Below are 23,042 nucleotides of genomic sequence, written 5' to 3'. Positions count from 1 at the left end.
AAGCTGCTGGATTGCTTTCTCTTCCCTTTGTGGACTACATTTTCCACTCAGGAGAGGGTAATTTGGCCACGCTGTTTGGCAGAGAAAAATAAGCCGCTTCCTCCTTAAAGACTGTGCGCTAAATTGGTCTCACTTTTCCAGCATACATTTTAATGGGGACTTGGGCTTGGGAATAGAAGCACCCATCTGAAATCAAACACAAGTGATGCCCACACCCGGGTTAAAGAAATTACTGCCACTTCGACCTGGGGCGTCCCCCAGGTAAAATGGGTACTGAACTGATTGCTGGTTTGCGGCCACTGCTGGGCCGGCCGTGAGTTCCCCCGCCCCGCGGCCTTTGGTTGCCATGTTGACTCTGCCAGAACCATGTGCAAGGTTGGGCCACTCCCCAGGCTGCTGCCCACACAGGGACCAGTGACTGGCAGGCAAATGTCCTAGGGAGCCTTCTTACCCTGCTGCCTGGGGCTGGAGAACGCCAGAGAGGCCTTGGAGAACCATGGGCCAGGCTGCCGCTCGCCCCCGTCCCCTGCAGGCTCAGGCTGTACCTCGCCTCTCCCCACGGCTTTTCTCTGCGTGCACTGGGTTCCACCCCTGCGGCTGTACTCTTCCAGGCTGGCAAGCAGTCCTACAGTCTCCTGCAGGTTTTGGTCCCAGAGATAATGTCAGAAGGATAGAGAAGGAGAGGGAAAGCAGAGAGACAGCTTTGAGGTAAAAAACAAAAACAAACAAAAAAGGCCTGCAGTTTTAATTTGGCTGGGCTGCGCTGCTGCTCTGATTCTCGCAGCCTTGCCTGGCTGCAGCCGCTTCAGGTGTTCTTAAAGAGGCAGGACAGAATGGGGCCAGTTTTACTAAAAGTTTTGAAGTCTTTTTCTCTGGTTGTATCCCTTTCCTGGTGTACCCCTCTCCTGGCTGTACCCTTCTCCTGACTGGCTTGCTAAATGTAATATTCGGGTTCAGGGGTTCTGGGTGCTCTCAGCTCCCCTGAGGACATTTCTCCAGGTTCTTATTTCCTACCCTCTTAAGAGTGAGAGAGGGGACCATGGTGCACTGTACAGTAAATGCTGGACTCAAAAGTGTTTGTAGGAAGTGATTTATGTAGAGAGAGAAACAGAAGGAGAGAGAAAGAAACAGCTAACTCACACTGAATGAGAGAATCCAGAAAGATGGAATCCAGGAGAGGAAAGCAGCTTCCACACTGAGTGGAAGGGAATAGAGAGAGATGGAGTTTAGGAGGGAAGACAGGCTTCCACGAGAGAGTGTGGAAGGGGACTCCAGAGGGGGAATCCAGGAGAGAGAAAGATGGCTTCCACGAAGGGAGTGTTCGTGGAAGGGGATCCAAACATGGAGTCCGAGGGGTGTGGAAGAAGGGGACTTTTAACCTGGGAGGAACCCCCACCTTCTCTAAGATCCCAGGCCAATGAAAGGAGTTCCTTAGAACTTTCGCTGGGGTGACCGACTCTTAGTTTCTTCCCGTGCCCCTGAAATTTAAACATAAACTGTTAAATCTCCCGGATGGAGAGAGATGGAAGGGCGGCATGGCGCTAGCAAGTTCTTGCCCTTAAAACTACACCCGCTTGTGGACCCAGAAAGACAATACCTTTCCTCAAGAGTTTGAGAGGAAAGAGGAAGACACTGGTCAATGAATGAGGAAGAAACAGCCTCTTGATTTCTTTTCCTACACTGCCCACACTTGCTCCATCCTGGATGAATTTGTAACATAAGTGATATGCTTCAGCTTTACAAAATATCTTTAAAAGCCTAACAGAGTTGCTCCCACTGCTGGTCCTGCATAGTTATTAGTATGGTTGCTTTAGGAAAGAATATTAATTTTAATAATAACCTTTAGGCTCAACTAAAAGATTAATTTTCTGCAAAAAGTTAACACATTCTATAATATGGTAGAAAATATAATCTTATAGTCATGACATTGTAAGTGAAAAAAGCAAGATGTAGAACAATGTGAACATTATGATCCTATTCCTCCAAAAAAACTTCCTATTAATATTATATACAGTTGTAGTCATGTATATTCACTCCAAAATATTATCAGCTATACATAAATATTCCAACTATACCATTAACATTATTTTTAGTTTCTGTACATAAAATATGAATAATTTTTAAGTTTCTAAAGTATGATGCTTAAAATGACCTCTTTATGACATAAAAAGTGCAAAAACAAGGCTATCGTAATTTTTTCAAGAGATTCCCAAACCAAAATGTTCATGTTGTTTCGCAAGCTTCTTGATTTGCATAAAAGCATGCTTGTCACATTTCTATATTTTATTGAACTTCTATTAAGAATATATAATCCAGATGTTCCTTGATTTCAGAAAGCAGTTTTTCTTGAATCTGAGCTTGTTTACATTACAAGAGATTCTTTTTTAAATAAAAGAATCAAAGTCATGTTACTTTAAAGCACAAATTCCTCTGTGAATGTATGATTTTATTAAAAGTAAGGTTGCAGCTCCTCAGATGTACCCATGATGAAAATATATTAGGTGTCTGCATTATTTGTTTGTAAAATATAGTGACTAGATTTATGTTCAAAAATCTTGGAGGCAGTCACGCCTTCAGTGTCCCAAGAGTGAGCAGCCCACCTGTACATTTTCTGTTGACCAAGGAAAAGAAGTGCTATTCCAAGCTATGCTTTTTCCATCATCCCTCAGACTCTCAAAAGTTGTAGTTTCTTATTTGTAATTTTTAGATGACATCTTTAACTGCAGATTGAATTTCTGGATATCTCTTTCCTAATAATTTCATGTGGGTTTAACTTATGTGAAAATTCTTTATCAAATATGAAAATGGTTGAAATAGAAAATTAAAAGAAGTAACATTTTTCTTAATATTTGTGGTGTGTTTTGGAAAACTCACTCCAGTAGACTCTGTTGGTGACAGGGGCAGCAGGGGGATAATTCAAGAATGTGTTGGTCTATGCCAGACATAAAACTCTTCAGTCCTGCAAGAACAAAGAAACTTGGAGAGAAAGTGGAGAAAATGACAGAGATTTTTCCCATTCTGCTTCCTTCCTGGCAGAGCCTGCCTCTACTGTAGAAGCCTAGAAAGCCAGATAGACAAAGAACCTGAGTGACTGTGAGACCCAGTCCTTACCAAGGAACCAGCAGGGAGGCTGCTGATGGTAGTGGCAGGAAGGGTATCCCTAGGAAAGATTTTCCACCCTGATAAGAAGATAGAGGAATTCAAGAAAGAACCCTATCCTTTTGGCTTCTGGATACTGTTAAGGGAGAACGTGATGCTTATTGCTACATTGCTATGTTGCTGAAGCAGAAGATCAAAGTATTTGTAGAAGTGTTATCCCAGAGTTCCAGTAGTTTCAACAGCTAAACTAACCCTGGAAACAGCCTGACTCCAGAATCTTTTTTGATGTGTAATGACAAAAGTCCTTGATGTTTAAACAACTTGTAGTCAGCTTTGCCATTTCTTGCCACAAAGTATTGTAACAAAAACAGAGTGAATGGATTAAACATGATAATATTCAGTAGGTAAAATCTATCTTTCTTGATCATTGACAAATTATAGATAATGATGAAGAGAAGGAAGTCTAAGTTGGTTCCCAAGAAACTTAGGTCAAAGGGCTTGGGGGTGATATGATGTACTAAATAGAGGAATACAAATACAGAAAAAGTAGAGAAGGCCGGAGAGACAAGAATGACCAATAAAGTTTGGGATCTATTGGGATAAGTTTGTGTGTGTGGTTGTGGGATCTTTCAGGTGACTGTGTAGTAGGCGCTGGGGTATAGTCCTAGAGCTCAGACATTAAATGAGTGAAGATACACAGTAGATAAGAAGGCAAGCTTTGATGTTTGGTTGGCTCCTAGAGTATTTTTGTTTCTAAATTTTTAGCATAGACTTCTTGTTTTATCCTGACTCATCTCTCTAAAAGCCTTTAGTACAGTCTCTCCTTGAAAATGTCACAGGTACCTTAAATTCAACATGACCACACCTAAGCATCTAACTTCCCCCACACCTACTGATCTCTTCATTCCCACATGTCATATATAAGATTATGCTAATAGTGCATATTTTCTGAAAAGGGCAGTGGGCCAGGAGAAACCTCTGGGAAACACGGTGCTTAAAGTATAAACAGAGGAAGTGTTTCTCATGAAGAAACCAGAAGGAACAAGAAAGATCAAAATTGACTCAGAATTGTTCAGTAGAAGCCAACAAATAGAGTTTCACAGGAGAAGTGGTCCATAGTGTGAAGTGTCACATAAGAAGTTCAGTGAAATACAAGCTTATGTCAGGTTCAAGAAATGATTCGCCACTGCCTCACATAGAGGCATTCAATCATTAAAGTCATTTTAGAAGGAATAGTATTCACAGAAAACTACTTTCTAATATTTAAACTATAAATGCATTATGCAATCACGTATTTTGTGCTTTGATAATTAACTGAAAAAAGATTTGAGACGATTTTGAGGAAAATGAACAGAGTGAAGTCAGAGTGCAGAATGTATTTTCTCCAATATTCAACAAAGCTACAAATTATACTTTTTTTAAATAAATGAGGCAACCACCAACAGCAACTAAATGTAAAGATATTCAACACTTTACTAAATATATATATATATTTTAAAGGCAGAGCAAAATACCAAAAATTTCCTAGGGGGTTGTTGCCATTCTCAACCCCACTTGTACATCCTGGAGGTAATACCAGAAAAAGGTGAGTCAAGGAAAACCTCACTAGCATTTTCAAATTTGAAAAGGAAAAAATACATTAGCAAAGGAATAAGTAGGCAACGCTGGGAAACATCTCAGAATTCTCAAGATTAGAAGCTTCCTCCAAAGATTCCAAGATGTCAGCAGACACAGTAACCAGGGTCTTAGTATTTGGAGTCTGTCTTTTTTGGTCTTTTAAATCAGAAATCAAAGCAGATGAGAAGGGAAAGTGATTGTAAGCAACCAAAGCTGCTTACTCCCAGCAGTTAAACAGGGACTTCATAGAACCAATACCAAAAGAGAAGATACATAAGACAAGATCCTGTGAGGATGAAGGGAGGTGGAGACTCTTCCCAACTATGGAGTATTAACCACAGACCCAAACCTATAACTGTCCATTTATTTTCCTTCTTCTGTCCTAACCAAATGCTAGAACTAGAGTCTCACAAGAGGTGGCTATAATTCAGGATTAAATTCAGGCTCCAGAGCTCAATGCCCAATAAGGGACGCAGCCTGAAGCTCTAGATGGTCCGGTATTCCCTTTGCCACCTCCAACTGAAACAGATATACAACCACTAAGTGGAGATAATTCTGGTGCAGGTTATTCAACAAGAGATGCCCAACCTAATTTTAGCCTTAATACACTCTCTAACCTTTGCCCTCATCATCCTTGCACAACATTATCTCATTTGTAAAATAAAAATTATTTTGGGGAAACATTAATTACACCAACTTCCTCTAGAGTCTTGCCTAAGGATTAAAATAAGATAACTTATATAAAAATATGAACTATGCAAAGGCTAGAGCACTGACACAAAAATTTGCTGCTGTCGTTTTTCTTTTGTATTTGAAAAATACGTTTACATCTTTTTCTAGGCTAACAGTCTTATAAAAGCAGAATATGCAACTGAACTGCCCACACACACTGGTTTCTCTTCACCTTATGAAAGTGTGTCAAGAAATGTCTAAAGCAACAGTACATTGGATACTCAAGATGCATCTGTGTTTTCACTGAGATTCTTTGGCTTTAAAAAAACATTGTCTTATACAATAGTGTATTTGAAAATTGGTTTGTTAATACAGTTTAATTTGACATAACGGGGCTTCATCATATTTTAACAAAACTTCAGTGCTGACTTTGCACTTGCTTCATTTTCTGTTAAATATAGCAAGCGCATAATTTGTCCGGCTTACCTGGTAACAATATTGCCCTCAGCTGTTTGGTAATTGGGTAGATATTTATTGGAACATCCCATACTCTCTATGTAAACACTTGATATTACTAGCTATTCATAACTGCAGCTTGGCATGTTCATGAAATTAAAAAAAGTAATTAATTTGGTTTCAGGCATAAAACAAGACAATATGCAGGGCTGTTGAAGCAACATGCACATGTGAAAACTCACAGAATTATTGTAATAACAGAGTGCATGGCCTGCAGTAATAAAGCAATTTTTAAATTATTTTGTCAAAGACAGACACTTAATTTATCATAAGTAGCCTTAAAGATACAAATTTTAATATTTCTTCCTTTCATTACCAGGCTACTTTCCATATTTATTGGCTATAATCATTCTGTTAGTAGAATCCCAAACTTAGCTACTAAATGCAAGAAGCATCATTTTTTACGTGTGAAAATCTCCTTATTCCGCCAGGATTAAACCTCTAATAATACCATTCAAAACAACCTGTTATCTAGGGTGAACATTATGGGAGGAGAACAATGATGAATATAATCAAAGCTAAAATGATAGAAGAAATGGGGGAAAAACAGCTTCTCTATTCTATAAACATAACCTGGCTTAGGCACCTGGCTCCATACCTTGGTCAATCTGTCAGTAACTAAAGGATGCTATCATTTGAAACGTGCTTTAACATCTTTATATGAAAAATACTGTCTAGCATGGATGGACAATAGAGGATTCTAATCAACTTTTATGGAGTCTTATGAGAAGGGAATTCAAACAGTTCATGGAAAATGGAATTAAAATAATAAAATACAGAAACTTTATTTTTTAACATAAACTTCAAGTTTAAAATATTTTGTAAGTGATAACACCAGTCATTTAGTTCATCCCTAAAGAACTGAGGGTACTGGGGAATGGCGATTGTTAAAAAGTCAGGAAACAATAGATGCTGGAGAGGATGTGGAGAAATAGGAACAATTCTACACTGTTGGTGGTAGTGTAAATTAGTTCAACCATTGTGGAAGACAGTGTGGTGATTCCTCAAGGATAGAACTAGAAATACTATTTGTCACAGCAATCCCATTACTTGGTATATATATCTAAAGGATTATAAATCATTCCACTATAAAGATGCATGCACATGTATGTTTACTGCAGCACCATTCACAATAACAAAGTCTTAGAACCAACCCAAATGTCTATCAATGATAGACTGGATTAAAAAATGTGGCACATATATACCATGGAATACTCTGCAGTCATTAAAAAAAATGAGTTTATGTATTTTGCAGGGACATGGATGAAGCTGGAAACTATCTTTCTCAGCAAACTAACACAGTAACAGAAAACCAAACACCTCATGGTCTCACTCATAAGTGGGAGTTGAACAATGAGAACACATGGACACAGGGAGGGGAGCATCACACACTGGGGTGACGTAATAAAAAAAGAACTGAGAGCACTGGGAATTTATGTCAATGCAGTCTTTTTTTACATTATTAACTGAAGAAAAATGAGTGCTCTTTACAGAGTTTTTAATATTAGGAAACAAAAAGAAGTCAGAAGGAGTCAAGCCAGGACTTTAAGATGAATGCCCCATGGTTTCCCATCAAAACTCTTGCAAAACTGCCCTTGTTTGATGAGAAGAATCAGCAGAAGCATTGTCATGGTGGAGGAATCTATAGTGAAGCATTCCTGGGTGTTTTTCTACTAAAGCTTTGGCTAACTCTCTCAAAACAGTGTCATAATAAGCAGGTGTTGTCATTCTTTGGCCTTCCAGAAAGTCAACAAGCAAAATGTTCTCAGCATCTCAAAAATTGTTGCCATGATCTTTGCTCTTGACCAGTCCATGTTTGCTTTGACTCGGCCACTTCCACCTCTTCGTAGCCATTGCTTTGATTGCCCTTTGTCTTCAGGGTTGTACTGATAGAGCTGTGTTTCATCTCCTGTTACAAATTTTCAAAGGAAGTTTCAAAATCTTAATCCCATTTGTTTAAAATCTCCATTGAAAACCTGGTTCTTGTCTGCAGCAGCTCTGGGCACAACAATTTGGGTACTGATCAAGTGGAAAGTTAGCTTAACTTTAACTTTTTAGTCAGAATTGTACACAATGAATGAAGTGGCTATTGCTCCTACTGGTAATCATCAGTACTCTTCAATTATGGCATGAAGATTAATTTTTTTTTGTCACAAATTGCTGTCAGTAGTCTGCTGCTGTTGACTTCATTTTCAACATCATCTCATCCATTCTTAAAATGAGCTCTATATTTGTAAACTGCTGATTTACTTGGCCCATTGTCACCAGAAACTTTCTGTGAGCATCAATGATTTCATCAGTCCTCTACCCAACCTTCACCATAAATTTGATGTTTGTTCTTACTTCAATTTTAGCAGAATTTATGTTGCTCTAATAGGTGCTCTTTTCAATTCATGTCTTATCCTTCTTTGTACTTCAAACGAGATCCTACGTAGACACGTTACAAGTTAGTACAAGTTTATTTTGGCACAAAGAAAATTTGAAATCCATGCATTGTTTTTTATAATACACATTTTCCATGAACTTTTTGAAGACTCCCTCTTATATGCCACACTTTGATTTACCATTTTCAGATAATTACAATAAACAATTGTAATACCATAACCACACTGAACGTAAATTAATCTCTCAAAATTCCAAACATTCCTCAGAATCTTGAAATATAATCCTGTTATACTTGCTACAAAAGAATCCCAGCTAAATTGTGCATGTTGGTAAAAGGCTCGATAGCAGAGCATTTAATATATGTTAAAACTAAAAAAAGCAAAGCTCTACATTAAGAAACAATTTTACATTGAGAAAATGAACAAGCAAAAAGTAAATAACATAAATTTATATATCAACTGCTAAAATTGCATTTATTAATAAAGAATCAACTTATGCCTACTATACTTCGTACATTTTAGAAATATTGTTGATAACAGGAAAGACAACAGAAGGAAAGGGAGAAAGAGAGAAAAGAGGCAATTCAGAGGTGAAATGGATTATAGGAACAACCTTTTGATTATATATATTTCTTTCTATCATGTGCTTTCAAAAAAATATTTTTTTGTCATCTTCCGTAAGAGACTAGAGAGAGACCCTGCTTCAAGAAGGAAGAGTGAGAGAAAAAGATCAAAATAACTCCTAACAACCTACACGTTTTAATTCATGGAACACCAAAAAAGCTAGTCATCCTAAATGCTTTACTTAATGAAGCTAAAAAAATAGAGAGGGTCCCTTGCTAAACAATTGAAAGGAAGATAGAAAAGCTATGGAGGAATGAAGGTTGCTTTCACTTTTTAAACCTCCCTCTGGGAACTACCTTTCCCCTCTCTCCACCTCAAAGAAGTTTAATATGTTTCTCTCTATTTTGGCTTCTCACCTCACCAATTGTTTGTTCATTTAAAACTCAGAAATTCTTGAGAGGTAGGAAGTGGGGCTGATGATACAGTTTCCATGCGAAAGGCCATAAGAATGTTTTTGCCCCACTCTGCGGAGTCAGTCATTGTGACCCATGGCTGAGTTAACCCACATCATTAGCTGGAGGCTGCTATCAGCCTCTGCTTCCACAGCTCTCTTCTTTCTTCTCTCATTTCTGCTGGACTGAAGCTGCCAGATGAGGCAGACGAATCCATGTTATGGTTTCCTTTGACCCCGTCAATAGTGAACATGAAGTTTAGGGAAATCTATAGCTCAAAAAATGTTTACTGTCACTACCACCATTTCTAAACACATGCACGCACGCACACGCACACGCACACACCAAGCTGAATGAATGAATTTCTTAAATATGACAACCATAAATCCTTAGTAGCATATCTACCTTCGTAAAATTGTCATAGAGTCCTAAAGTTTGAAATGTCAGTGTGGTCTCCAATTACAGTCAAAAACCTGTCTAGTTTTTGGAGTATGTTACGGCTGTTATTACTGTTTGTTTGGTACTGTTGAAACCTCTCTATTGAGAATAAAAAGCTAAATTCATCAACACGATTTCTTTTATAACAACGTATTTTGTTATATTAATCTAACTGAATTATTTGATTATGCCATTAGAATATTGCCTATCTGTGTAATTCATGGTTCTAGTCAAAATCAAGAGCCAAAATACACGGAAAATGTGGCGAGGGAAAGTTTCACTTATAGGTTTTTTTTCCCCCTATACCACAGTAAAGTTTGGATTCTGTTTATATCACATCTTCCCATAGACACTTTACCAAACCCAAGGCACATTGAAAACTTTCAGTAGGACCCAAGCCTGCTCAACTAATGTCACATTTGCAAAGCACTACTAACAAGTCCACTTTCTGAAGTTTGCCAAATTTCCACAAATAAGAGAATCAGAACTGCTACTATAATTAGAATTCATCCAAATTTCTTCCTCACTTCGTGCTCTATTAACATCAGCTCCATATTTGGGTACTTAATAGCACTATATCTAACCACATCAACCGCAGTCTAAAGAAGACTACTGAAAAATTAAAACTAGCTCCATCCTGCAGAATGGATTCTAACTTATCACCAAGAAAATAGTTCTTATTCAAAACTTTATCAGAGAAGGGGTACTTGATATGACAGAGCAGCCAATGGGAATCACCAAATGGTGATTTAGTCAAAATAATTCTCTGTTTTGCGTCATAATTTCAGCCTATCATTTAACCTCTTCCTGCCTCTGTTCCCCAGAGTATAAAGTGCTTAGAACAGCTAGAGCTCCTTCATAGCTATGATACAGTATATAACTATGATACCTTGTTATGGTACAGGAAGCTATAAGAACAATTCAGACAACAAAGAATAATATTTTTGTAAAAGAGAGCAGTAAATAAGTCAATCTAAATAATTTCCTATTTGAATTAATTTTTAAAGATAGATTTCAAGACATTCTAATTAAAGATTTCTATTCCTTTAGTCTTTTCCTATACTCAGTGTTTATTTTGTTATTAAAATCTTGCTAAGAAAGTGATGAGTATATACTTTTCTCAATTACAAACCAGAATTACTGCATATTTCCATTTAGTTATATTGCATATCTTGGCCACAGTTGGGTAGTGGGGTGGGAAAAATAAATTGAGAGAAGAAAAGGAATGGGGAGATGTTTTGCAAGACATTAAAGAGATATGAAGAATAAAATAATATGTGCAAATAAGTTTAAATGACATTGTTTCACAGAATTAAAAGTAAAACTTGACTTTATTGAAAAAGAAACAGGATATAAACAATACAGAGTATTATATAACATTTCTGTTACATGAGTATCTTATTACCCTATGTGTTGTGTTAGTAGAATTGCATCAGAAATATAGAATAATCAGAAGCAGCTCTTGAATAGAGAAATGTCCTCTCTAACCCATTTAAAATGAGAGCATAATCTTCAGGCATCATGTGACATCGTCAGAATATTTTGCGTGACCATTTCTTAGGCTCTCTTTCTCTACCTGATTAGAGCAAATGTTTATATGTAGCAGAGCTGTATAAACCAGATTCTTAATAGGAAAAGACACAAATCCCTTTCTGATTGGAAACTCTGATTCCAGTTTATACGTAGCCAGTCTTATGTTGCTTGTCTCTTTGAATGGTAGTGTCTTTCCTTAACTGCAATGAAACAAATAAGGCTCACGCACAGGTTTAATTTGGCATCAAGCTCCATCTTAGTCCCCTGCGCCTGTTTATTGCATGTTTGCAGTTGTGATTTTCCTGCTTCTTCCACAGTTAGGCAATAGAGCCAGTCTGTTGTCAGCCTTGCTTTGCCTTTATTTTGTGCTTCCCATTTTTACTGATGAGCTTATTGTCCCGCCAATTAAGTAAAAATACGTTTTCTTTATAATTTCCCCAAAAAAGAAGTCTCTGAGTTTTCCTTTTAATCATTATTTTTCCTTTAAAAGTTTATGAATAAAAAACCCATTCAAATGCCAATATGCCTGATGTACAAAGTCAATACGATTCTACTGAACTTTTTTACTCATACTTTTTTTTTCCCACTATAGCTCAAGACTTACAATAATATACTAAATGATGACTGATTCTCATAGTGTCTTGCTAGAAAAGTAGCAACTATTTCCTAAACGTTGGTGTGTCTAGTTGCTCAAATTTTACATGCTAAGAAAACTAGGAACAAAAATCTTTCAAACTTTTAGGCTAGTTCTCAGTAGTCTCTGGAGGTAAGAGGTGAAGTCAAGTAGTACCATTCTTTCTTAATATTATCATTCTCAAATAATCAAATGTGATCTTTCACTCAGCCAAAAATTCTTTCTTTCTTCAAACTCCAATTCAATTGTTCACGATTTAAAAAAAAAAAAATCTCACTTTATGTATTTATTCTATTTATTCATTTATTCTATAGTTATTGAATAGATACTTATTGAGCATTTATTGAATACCAGATTCATAGAACTTTAAAAGAAACGATTACTGGATATAGACTCAGAAGATTGTTCAGAGCTAAGTACCAGGCTATCTGCCCTCCTCACACCATGCTGTGTGTCAGCCTTACGTATCTCCTGGAATGCATCATAGGAACAAGTAGATTTTTTGCCCCTTGGGTTACCTGACGGTGCAAAGAAATGGATCTCATAAAGCATGTGCCCAGAATGCCTGGGTTCAAATAATCTTTTTTCCACTTTTAGCGGTATGACCTCACAAAATATGTTAACTTTGTGACTTTGTCTGTAAAAAAAAAAAAAAAAAAAAATTGTTAACTTCTAAGTTTTTATTCAACTGAGTCGATATCTGTAAGGTATTAAGTAACAGTGCCTGCTACAGAGCAACCTGTATGTTTTGTCAAGTAAATGAGAACAAATTATGCATGTTATGAAAATTGAATGAATTCGTACATATGTGAAATATTTAGATCTGTGCTCAAGTGCTAAAAACAGGTTGGTGATAATTACTGTTAGTGAATAGCCTCTTTCTGGGAAGCCCTGGCCTCTTCTGTAAGAATTCTTACTCATATTCCACCCTTCAAGATGCTGCCTCCCAATTGTGATTGGCCTGACTGAGGAGAAAGCACCTGATCAAAAGCAGATGCTCTGCCGTGAATAACTGGACTAATCCAGTTGTCCATCTCTGTACTTTCCATAGAGGATATAATAAGTAAGGCAGCCAGACAGTAAGAGCTAAAGGGAATATTCACACAGAGAAAACAGTGGGGACTGGGAAAGTAGCTGAGTCATATTTTCTGCAGAAAATGCAAAGGGATCCCTGGACCTCCTTTGATGACTCAGCCACATTGCTGAATCGTGAGTCATCTTCCTATCTCTGAACTGTGATCCAGTCACCTGGACGCTCCACTTCTGCTTGTCCCATAAGACTTAGTGCCCTGCCTGCTCTTTTCTGTTTCCCTGAATCATGGTCAAGTGGCTGAGCTTCCTCTCTTTCTTATATCCCCTCTATGTTCATCATAGTCCACCCTAATGTGTGGATATTCCTTGCAATTTAAAGAGCTTCCTCTGTATATCATAGGGAGATAAGAGGTACAGAGCAAGTTCAAAAGATGGCTCTCAATTTTGTCTTGACCTCAGAATCCCCTGTACTGATTTTTCAAATGCAGAGCCTGGGCCCTAACACGTAGATGTGAATTCAATAGGCTGGACCAAAACCCAGAAATTACTAATGTACATCACAGACTGAGAACTATTGAAGGTAGTCAAAGAATGGTGTAGGCCAGGCAAGGAGAAAAAAGAGAACAAAAGAGAAACGTTGTCCGATGCTTAAGGATAACATGATTCTGTGGTCTTCTCATTGATAATGTGTGGATGGATACTTTTCCAGCATGTAAGATAATTTTCTAGAACATGTAGTAGTCATTCACAATCCTCACTGACACCCTGTTGGACCTGGAATAAAGCCCAAACTCTGTAATGCAGCATTCAGGCTCTCCATAAAGCACTTCCCTGCTCCATTGAAGAACTTCCTTCTATACCCTTACATTCTAGTCATACCTGCCTTTTGGCCATTCTTGAGCATTCTGTATGCTGTTATACTTCCATGCCATTAATTCTTGTTAGTCTCCCAAGCTAAATTGTCTTTCTCATTCTTTCTGTCCACCTGACACTAATAATTACAAGAGTAATAACAATTTACAGAACACAATATGGTTTTCTCAAACATTGTCACATCTCTTCCCCATAGCAGCAACTTTGAGAAACAGATATGCTCTTTATTTCAACTTTTTGATCCAGAAACTGAAGCTCACACAAATTAGGTGACATACCCAGTGCCTGATATATAATAGAAAGTTGATTTTAAAAATGGCCAGAAGTAGGAAACTGAACTAAGTCTTTGAACACCAAAGTCCAAGATTTCTTTTGCTTGTTTTGCTTTGCTTTAATTAATACATACCCTAATTCCTGAGGCTGCAACTTTAATCTTTCAAAACTCAGTTCCAAAGACATGCCGTGAAATCTTCCATAATGCACCTAAATGTACCACTTAGCTTATAATGATTAATAATGTTAGTTACCATTTTTGAATTTTCAGTACATACCAAGCCCTATACCAAGGGCTTTAGACATTATCATAGTGCCACTTTACCAGGGAGGAGACAGTGGCTTTGAGAAATGGAACAACTTGCCTGAAGTTACATAGCTAACACACGGCAGAACCAGGCCATGGATTACAGCACTCATGTGCTTGACCCTCAAGCAGTGCTCCCTTCTCCCCCTGCCCATTATTTTATTTTGCTCATTTTAAGGTTAATTATTAACATGCATTTCTCCTCTCCACCCTAAAACTCTTTGGGTTTAAAAACCTTCTCATATCCCACCAACCTCCAACATACACACACATAGACATCCAGGACGCTTTAACTATGTAATAAATATCTAGCAAAGTTATTAATTTGAGTCTAACAAGAATGAGATAGGAATCTTTCAGAACCAAATGCCCAGAAGAAGTAGCTTCAATTTAACTGAATGTATCTCTGTTTATCTGAATTGTCATTATACCTCATTGAATTCATCTAGAACAAAATATTTCATGAAGGCTGTTGCATCATCAGGTATTCCTCCACTCTGCCTGCCTCATGAGGTTCAAATGAGTTAAGGTAAGGGAATTCACTTAGGAAAGTAGAAAGCGTTGATAAATTTGTATCTCCCCCTCAGTTTATCCTGCTCCACGAGAAAGTCATGGACACTGACAAGCATATTTCTAAGAAGATGTTCACCCCAAAATTTGGTTTATTTCCCAGTACTGTATATGTTTTCCAAAGCCAGGTAGTCTCCTGACTCACTTTATGCCAACCATAATTAGAGCAAATAATATGAAAAATAAATGGATCCAGGAATCGCAGTTTTTCCAGACTACCAATGAATAAATTCTGTTCTCATCTTTCTGAAACACACTTCTACCAGGCTTCTGACAGAAGTCACACCTGTTCCTGTATTTTTTGTTCTTGAAGGTTTTTTGCCATTTGACTCACTGATACTGTTCAACCTTTCTTTACTCATCTTACTTACATTATTTTGACCTGTATCCCTTGATGATTTTCACTACTTCCAAACCTGTCTGGCTTACAGGTGGTTCTCATCGCAACCCATTTAAGGATATCAACAGTGGTTTAGCTACAGTGACTCTGTTCACCCAAACAGCTTGTGACAGTCCATGCACAGATTTTTATCTCTTTACATAAAACTCCATCAGTGTTGCAGGCTCAGACACAGAACTTTAAAACCATATGTTTCAGATATTTGAGGGTTTTTTCCCCTTAGGCTTTGTGAATAGAAGAGAGATATCACATCCTCCTCATTCTTTCACTGCCAAAAGTTTCATTCACACAACCTGAAGTCATTTGAGCATGAGTTTCCACGATGTCTTATTTTCAAGTATTGTTATCAATTCTGTCTAAATTTATAAAGATTGCAATACATGCTCACATATGAGGAACACTCAGTGAATCACTCTTGTCCAAGAACATTTAGCATTTTACATTTGTCCATTTTAATAACATTTCAGCTGCCACTGTTATAAAACATTTAAAACACTTAGAATACGGCCTCTCTGCAGTGTTTTTACTGGTGATAAAAACCCATGTCATTTTTTAACCCAATGTGCTATAAATAGGGTATTTCAATTGTATGACTCCTACTCAGATTTTCAGGACTACTTTACTCTAAATACTTTGTATTATGACTAGCATGATTATATCAGCTGCCCTTTATTAGTTTCTACATATAACTTATTAGCTAAACTGTATTACGTTCACACTGAGTATCAGGACCTCTACTATGCATGTTCCACATGTAGTCTCATTTCATAGCAGATGAATACTATTATTAAACTTCAACAGTTGGAGAAATTGAGGCCTAAAGAGATTTTTTAAATCTTCCAAGAAACTCATCTAGTAACTGTGGAGTGGGGATTTGAACTTAGGTGTGTCTTGACTCCAAAACCCAAGGTTTTAACCACATGAGCCACTTCCAAAGGACTAAATTGCGATACACGTGATGAACATTCAGTCCTGATCAGGGTTCAGAGGACATTGCTGACTGGATTTTCTTTATGCACAACCCATGGAACAGTCAAACTAACGCATATTTGTGTATAACCCATGTTTGGTTTATGTGCAACCCATGTAATAGTCAAACGCCATTTAGCAACTGCTATGTCTGACCTTGGGCCTCCTGATGAAATTGGGAAGAACCTGAGATCAGTGATATCCTGCTCCATCCAAATTATATTGAAAGGGTTTTCCAGAACCCACTCTTTGTAATCATCAGTTCAGTCTCTCCCCTGCCTTCTTTTAAATTATTTTAGCCAGTATTCTGCAGCTATGCAGTAAAAAACTGCCCAGGTTTTAGGGTCCTTAAAAATAAATTTCCATGTCAATTCTTTTCCCTCTCTTTCCCCTATCCCACATAAAAAATACCTCCCAAATTCCTAATTCTCCTAGCCAGAGAAATAGGGAATTGCATAACAATTTGCAATATTTCTTTCCAAGTACCCTTTTCGGGGTCTTTGACATTTTGTGGAGTGACTATGTAAGAGCAAAGTCGAGTCTCTGAAACTGTTTTCTGCTATGGAGTGACAGGTAATTTAAGATTTTAAAAAACTTTTGCCCTAGATAATACTTCAAAATCCAGCCTCATATAAAGACAGGCTTTCTCCCCTTTAAACCTGTTCTGGGACCTCAGTTCCTTGTTTTCCAGCCTATATATGCTATCATATATAATGTCTGCAGAAACATATTGATTTAAAGATCAAGTCAGCAATGGCATTGGGCTTTTTGCAAGTTACCTTGGTTTAACTACTGAAAACCTCTGTAATTGCCTCTGAGACTTGAGTCACTGGAACTTTGATTCATTTGTGCTCTCACATGGAGGAACTTAACTGCTCACTCTAGGCTTCCACCCCTCCTAAGTACCTTTGGAAGGGAATGACAATCCGAGCAAACAGCCTATTTGTGGGTGTAAGGGGCAACTCCAGTAAAATCTTAGCCACAGAATAACATTCTAGATATTACCCATCTGTGAGACTGGTTATTTGCCACCGCTGTCTTGGGAATCAGACCTCCTATGACAGTCATGAATTTTAAAAAGTATCCATTGACTTCTGACCTGTTGGTTTTGAGAAGGTGAGTAAGCAAACAGTAGGGTGGTGACTCGAAGTTACATATATTTTAAGGAAAACCTCAAGGAGAGGTCAGACCAGTGAAATTCAAAGGCAAAGCAATGGCTTCTCCAGGAAGAACTATCATTTTTCCAGTGGGACATATAGATTCTCCATACCTTTCAATGAAAACCATGTAGATTACATAGCCTAATATTTGTGCGTACATTCGCTTCAATTTAAAGGGTACTTTTCCACAAAAGTCTAATGCATTTTCCTGTTTAGAGAAGTAATTTTTCTTTGCTCATTTTCCAGATGGATATACTAAGGCACTGAAAAAAATCGTGTGTAGAATAATGCTAGAACTAATTTTCTGGGCTCTCCATTGAACCCTTTCAATGTACAACTGTACTTTGTATACACATGCATAACTATGTGCATAAAATGTTAACATTATTCAAGGCAATGTGGTAATGAGCTCCTTAAAGTTTTCGTATGTATGTATATATTTCCTGTCTAGACAGTTAAGTGAGTTATCTCTGTCAGTTCATCAGCAAGAAACAATATAGAAAATAATTTTCCTTTCCTACTATTTGCATTGAAAACTAAAATTATAAAAAGAAAAAAGTACCAGTCACTCAAGCTTTTCACACCTCTATATTTTTTTCATAACTGAAACCCCAAAACATAACTTTACAGTTCACTATTTGGTTTAGACCTACTTCAATGTATTAGAATGCTTCTGTGGTTTACTAAGATAGTCAAAGATATTCACTACACTTAGTAGCAATACTTATAAAAGACTAAAGAGATAAAAGTGTTATGAGTGGTTATATGCTACAAAGTAGTCAAAACACATCATTTATCAAGCTATCTCTTTGTCTCCACAGTAGGTGTCTATAAAATAAACTAGGAACAATCCTCTTGTTGGCTAGTTAACTAATTAACTTTGATATTAACAAGGAAAGTTTTGACAAAATATATGCTATCTTATATGATTTAGTCAGGTGAACAGATCTGAAGGATATACAGAGATTTTCTGTATCAGGAAGAAGGATATGTTCAACCTACAAACATTTGGCCTCAGAAGTTTTGTGGGAGAAAAACAAAGCCAAAAAGCCCCAAAAACGATCATGAATATTCTTAAATAAAATTCCAAATGGCAGAGCCAATTTTCACAAGTTCCTTTGCTTGCTAAAAAAGCACAAAGTATAAGCAGACAAGCAAATGTTTCAGAATTTGTGTTTTCCATAAATACAGAAATCTTGTAATTATCTCAAGAACCATACATTATTTATTTAGTTCCATGCCTTAATGAAGGAAGACTCAATGTTTATCATATTAAAATGGGAAGTTGAGGGCTAAGGCGGGGAGGAGAAAAAGCATGGTTCTTTTCCTAATGAATCTGGCCTTATGTTTCTTCAATTTTTTATCAGCAATTTTATGCTCTGCAGGTAGTAAACATAAATGGTGACAGCCAAACATGCATTTTGCATTGTAACAAACCCATTGGATCTGCAAACAGTTGTTTAAGGTGCTCCTTTCCATTGGGAAAAACAATAGCATTTATTAGCAGTGTTTCACTCCACTCACATGATTTGTGTGTTCTTCACTCCCAAAGTGTCAGCTGTCAAATGAAATGATGGGGACTGACAGTTCAGAATTTTAAAAGTTCAGCTCCTTTCAAATGCACTAAATGAACAAGAGCTGCCTAATTTGGGCTGAAGAAAAAGCAACAAAAATCCCCTGTAAGTATGCAAGGTTTTATTCTACTTTTGCATGCTTAGTATGCATACAGAATGTTAAATAACTTTTCAGCTGGATACACTGTTAATTCTATGAGTGAGAAAGATTTCATTAGGTGAGCTTCAGGCAAGAGTAGGCTACAAATGGAATTCCCTTTTATTTTCTGAAATTCACAGTATATGACCCATATCCAAAGATAAATGGTCTATAAACTCTCTTGCTGTATTTAATTGCATAAACTTCCATTATATTCTACTATTAACACGGGAACACTTTGGCACAAGATGTCAGAAAAGGGGAAATGAGTAAAAAAAAAAAATCTTCACTCTTAAAATCAAAATCATCTTCGTATCCCACAGAATCATGTTCAATATAGAAGTTCCAAGCACACAATTTTAAATATTTTTTCAACCAATTAGTTACTTTTAATTTTGGTAGTACAAAAATCTATTAATCACTATTTAATTATCCGGAGCTCTTGCCTGCCTAATTAGTGCTTTCCGTATTGCATCTTCAACTAAACTGGGGACCCTATCAACTCATTTATCTGATACGTATTTGGTGCACTGGTGAGTTAATTAATGAAAAAAGAAAAAAAAAAACTCATTTAAGTGGTTCATTCAAAAAAAAAAAAAAGCTTATTAAACACTTTGAACATTAAATAAGCCGACTGATTTTATTGGGTTTTCATTGCCCTAAAAAGCATTATATAAATGCAAAGTCCCATGTGACATTTCTCAGTAAATATACATTGTAGAAGGAATCCGAAGAAGCATTGATCAGTTGAGTAACAATCCTTCTTAAGTACACCACCTGAGGCAGTGGGCTTTTGAAATCTTTTGTACAAAAATGAGGATAATAATTAGAGATAAGATTTTATTTGGAATTTTTTGCTGTTAGGAATGCTAAGCATGATTATAAATGAAATTACATTGTTATATTCTAGGTAATGTAATGTAAAATAGTCTATACTGTAACTATGCTTATAATACTAAGGAAAACACAGAGAAATGTCCTGAATCCAACCCATCTCTTTACCACATCTCCATTTTGCTCTGCCTTGCCAAGGGGCTGTGCACTTGTCCTTGGGCTTCTAGCTGAGATAATGACACCACCAGCAAGGCTTTCATAAGCATCCTCAGTCTATTAGGGACCCCTCCTGTATGTTATCACAGTACCTGGACATAAACCTTTGTCTTTGCACTTACATGAGGTGGTGGGGGTGGAGGACAGTAGTGAAAAACAAAGCTTTGGCCTCAGCAAGACCTAGGTGCAAATCTAAAGTCAGCCACCAACCAGATTGTTAGAATTAAAGGAACTGATGTAAGTAAAGCATCTACTGTGGCCTCTGACACATAGTAAATATGTCGTAATCACTAGTCTTTTTTAAAAAATTTAAGGATCTCTACTGTACTGTTTTCTCAGGACAGTAGAGAGTGATGTGTCTCCTACTAGATCCTGAGATTTCTGTGGGAAGAGACACATGATCCATAACTATTATTTCCAGGGCCTAGCACAGTGTCTGATGGACAGTGAGCACCCATATATGCATGCATTAATAGACGGATAGAACGATGAATCTGCAGCAAAGGAGTCTAAGGAATTTAAGAATAAAATAAGCAATCTGAAGGCATATTGCCCCTTCTTACACAGGGCCATGAAAATTCTAAGGCACAAATGTTTAAATGCTTAGAACATAGTTCACTTTCAAAAAAATGTTAGTGATTTAGCTATTATTAATCCCTGCATTGTTTTATCTAGATCTTGAGTAGATTGTCAAATGGACACAGGTATCTGATTCCTCATCAAGAAATCCCCCATAGGAAATCAAAACTTGTCATAGCATGAAAATATTCACTGGTGAACTGACCAGTTGTAAAACTAGTTCCAACCCAGACTCCCCTCTGCAATTAACATAGTACCTACCTTAATCCACAAAATCAATATCTCAATCAGTTATAAACCTGCTGGCAATCTGAGAGTTATAACTTCCTATGTAAATAGAAAAAGAAACCTAAAAAGTTAATCTGAGAATCTTTTCAAAATGCAGGCCTTCATAAAATTTATTCAAATGATATTGGAGACTTGCTCAAGTAATAGGCAAAGATTTTATGGATCTATCAAGGTCAGACAATTGAAAAGAGGGAAAATTGAAAAGATAATGAGATTCAAAAGAGAACAAGCTAAAAGCCAAATAATTAGGAAAACTCATTTGAAAATTAACAAAGCCATGGAATATTTTTGCATGATTGATTCTTTTTATGAGCATGCTCTTCAAGTCAAGTACCCAGTGGAGAATTTAATACCCTAAAATTATGTGAGAAGATAATTGAAAAAAATCTAAGATTTGGCTATTTCTTCCTTTGTTCTAAGGACTAGAGAATAGTTTTCATTGTAATCATTTTTATTTTTTTCATTATTGTCTATTTTATTTTTAGATAAAATCTCAACCAAATCTTTCCTTTATCCACTATTGTCTACAAAAGGTTGGTTTCAATTTTGAGTAGATTCACTCTAAGTGGCCTTTTCTGGTGGCATTCACACACTGATCTGAAAAAGTGTATTGTTCTTTGATGTGGACACCACCCGCACTCCTCCTGCCACATTTCACTGTCCTCTGTTGGCTTCCAAAGAACCCTGAGAAGCTAATGAGGCATCTTCAATTCAAGTTCATGAGCAATGCATGTTTTAAGGAGAAATGCAGTGGAGTTCTGCACAGAGATGATAGCAAGGCAACCCTCACCTCAAGAAAAGCTCCTCGGCATCTTATAGTCCCCCTTTCTGGGAGTCCTTTCTTTCTAGAGAAACAAGGTGATGGAAAGATACTAACCTTTCTGCCCTGAGTATTTAATACATAGTGGCTCCATAACTAAATCACATTCAGGGCCAGATAGTGCAATGCTCCAAAGAGTCAACAAGAACCATGTCTTTCTGGACATATTATGTAGAATGTTCCAGAATGCCTTAAATCCTCTCCCATCTTTTTTTCTCTCCTTATATAACCATTGGTTGGATAACAAAAGAGAAAATGTATAAAACATTTTTAATCCATATTTCTTTCTTAAGTTGAAATCACAAAAAGGAGAAATGCATAATACCAAATGGTTTATATTTTATTATACCATATTCAAGTTCAATATTCTTTGAAACTATTCTATGGTCTGTATCTTTTATTCAAGGATATTTACTTTATATCATTGGTAATTATGTACTACACATCCTGTGTTTTTCAGCTGTGACAAGGTAAGTACTTTTGTTGCTATTTTAGTGATGCCTTTAAAGAAAAAAATCAAATACATTCATCAGAATACCAAAGGTAATTTTTTTCCTCAATCTCCCTGTCAAGATAGTTCAACTCTAATTCAGGCAAATTCCTGACAGACATCAGAGTTCTATTTACTGATTATCTATTCTTCCCATTGGGATCATAAGATTTTAAGTGAAAAAAAATCTAAAAGATTTATTGCTAATGGGATTCTACAAATGTTATCTTTGTTCAGAGTAAAAGTAATATATGATCCTGGCTTTGTGGAGTATCTTCAATGTTCCATTTTTGAATATGTATAACTCATTTAGAGACCAAGAATAGACAGTAACTCATCATTTTTGCTACCTGCCTTAAAATATCAGCATTTTGTCTGTTTGAAAATAATACAAACTTGTGATTTAATTGATGTCATAACTTCGATTCATCACCACATTCATTGTAAATAAAGAGGCTCTGAATAATGAACAAAATGCTTATTGTTCACCAGAAGAAAGGTCATAACATGTTATATTTACATTTATGTCGTGTCTTATTACTAAATCTGTATAAACCATCTCCCTTCATTATTTCTGAATGGGAGACTGATGATAAGTGCTATTTTCAA

This window comes from Sapajus apella, unplaced genomic scaffold, assembly GCF_009761245.1.
Source record: "Sapajus apella isolate SASKATOON/1434 unplaced genomic scaffold, GSC_monkey_1.0 scaffold122, whole genome shotgun sequence".
Classification (NCBI taxonomy): Eukaryota; Metazoa; Chordata; class Mammalia; order Primates; family Cebidae; genus Sapajus; species Sapajus apella.
Note: the sequence above shows the minus strand (reverse complement) of the source record.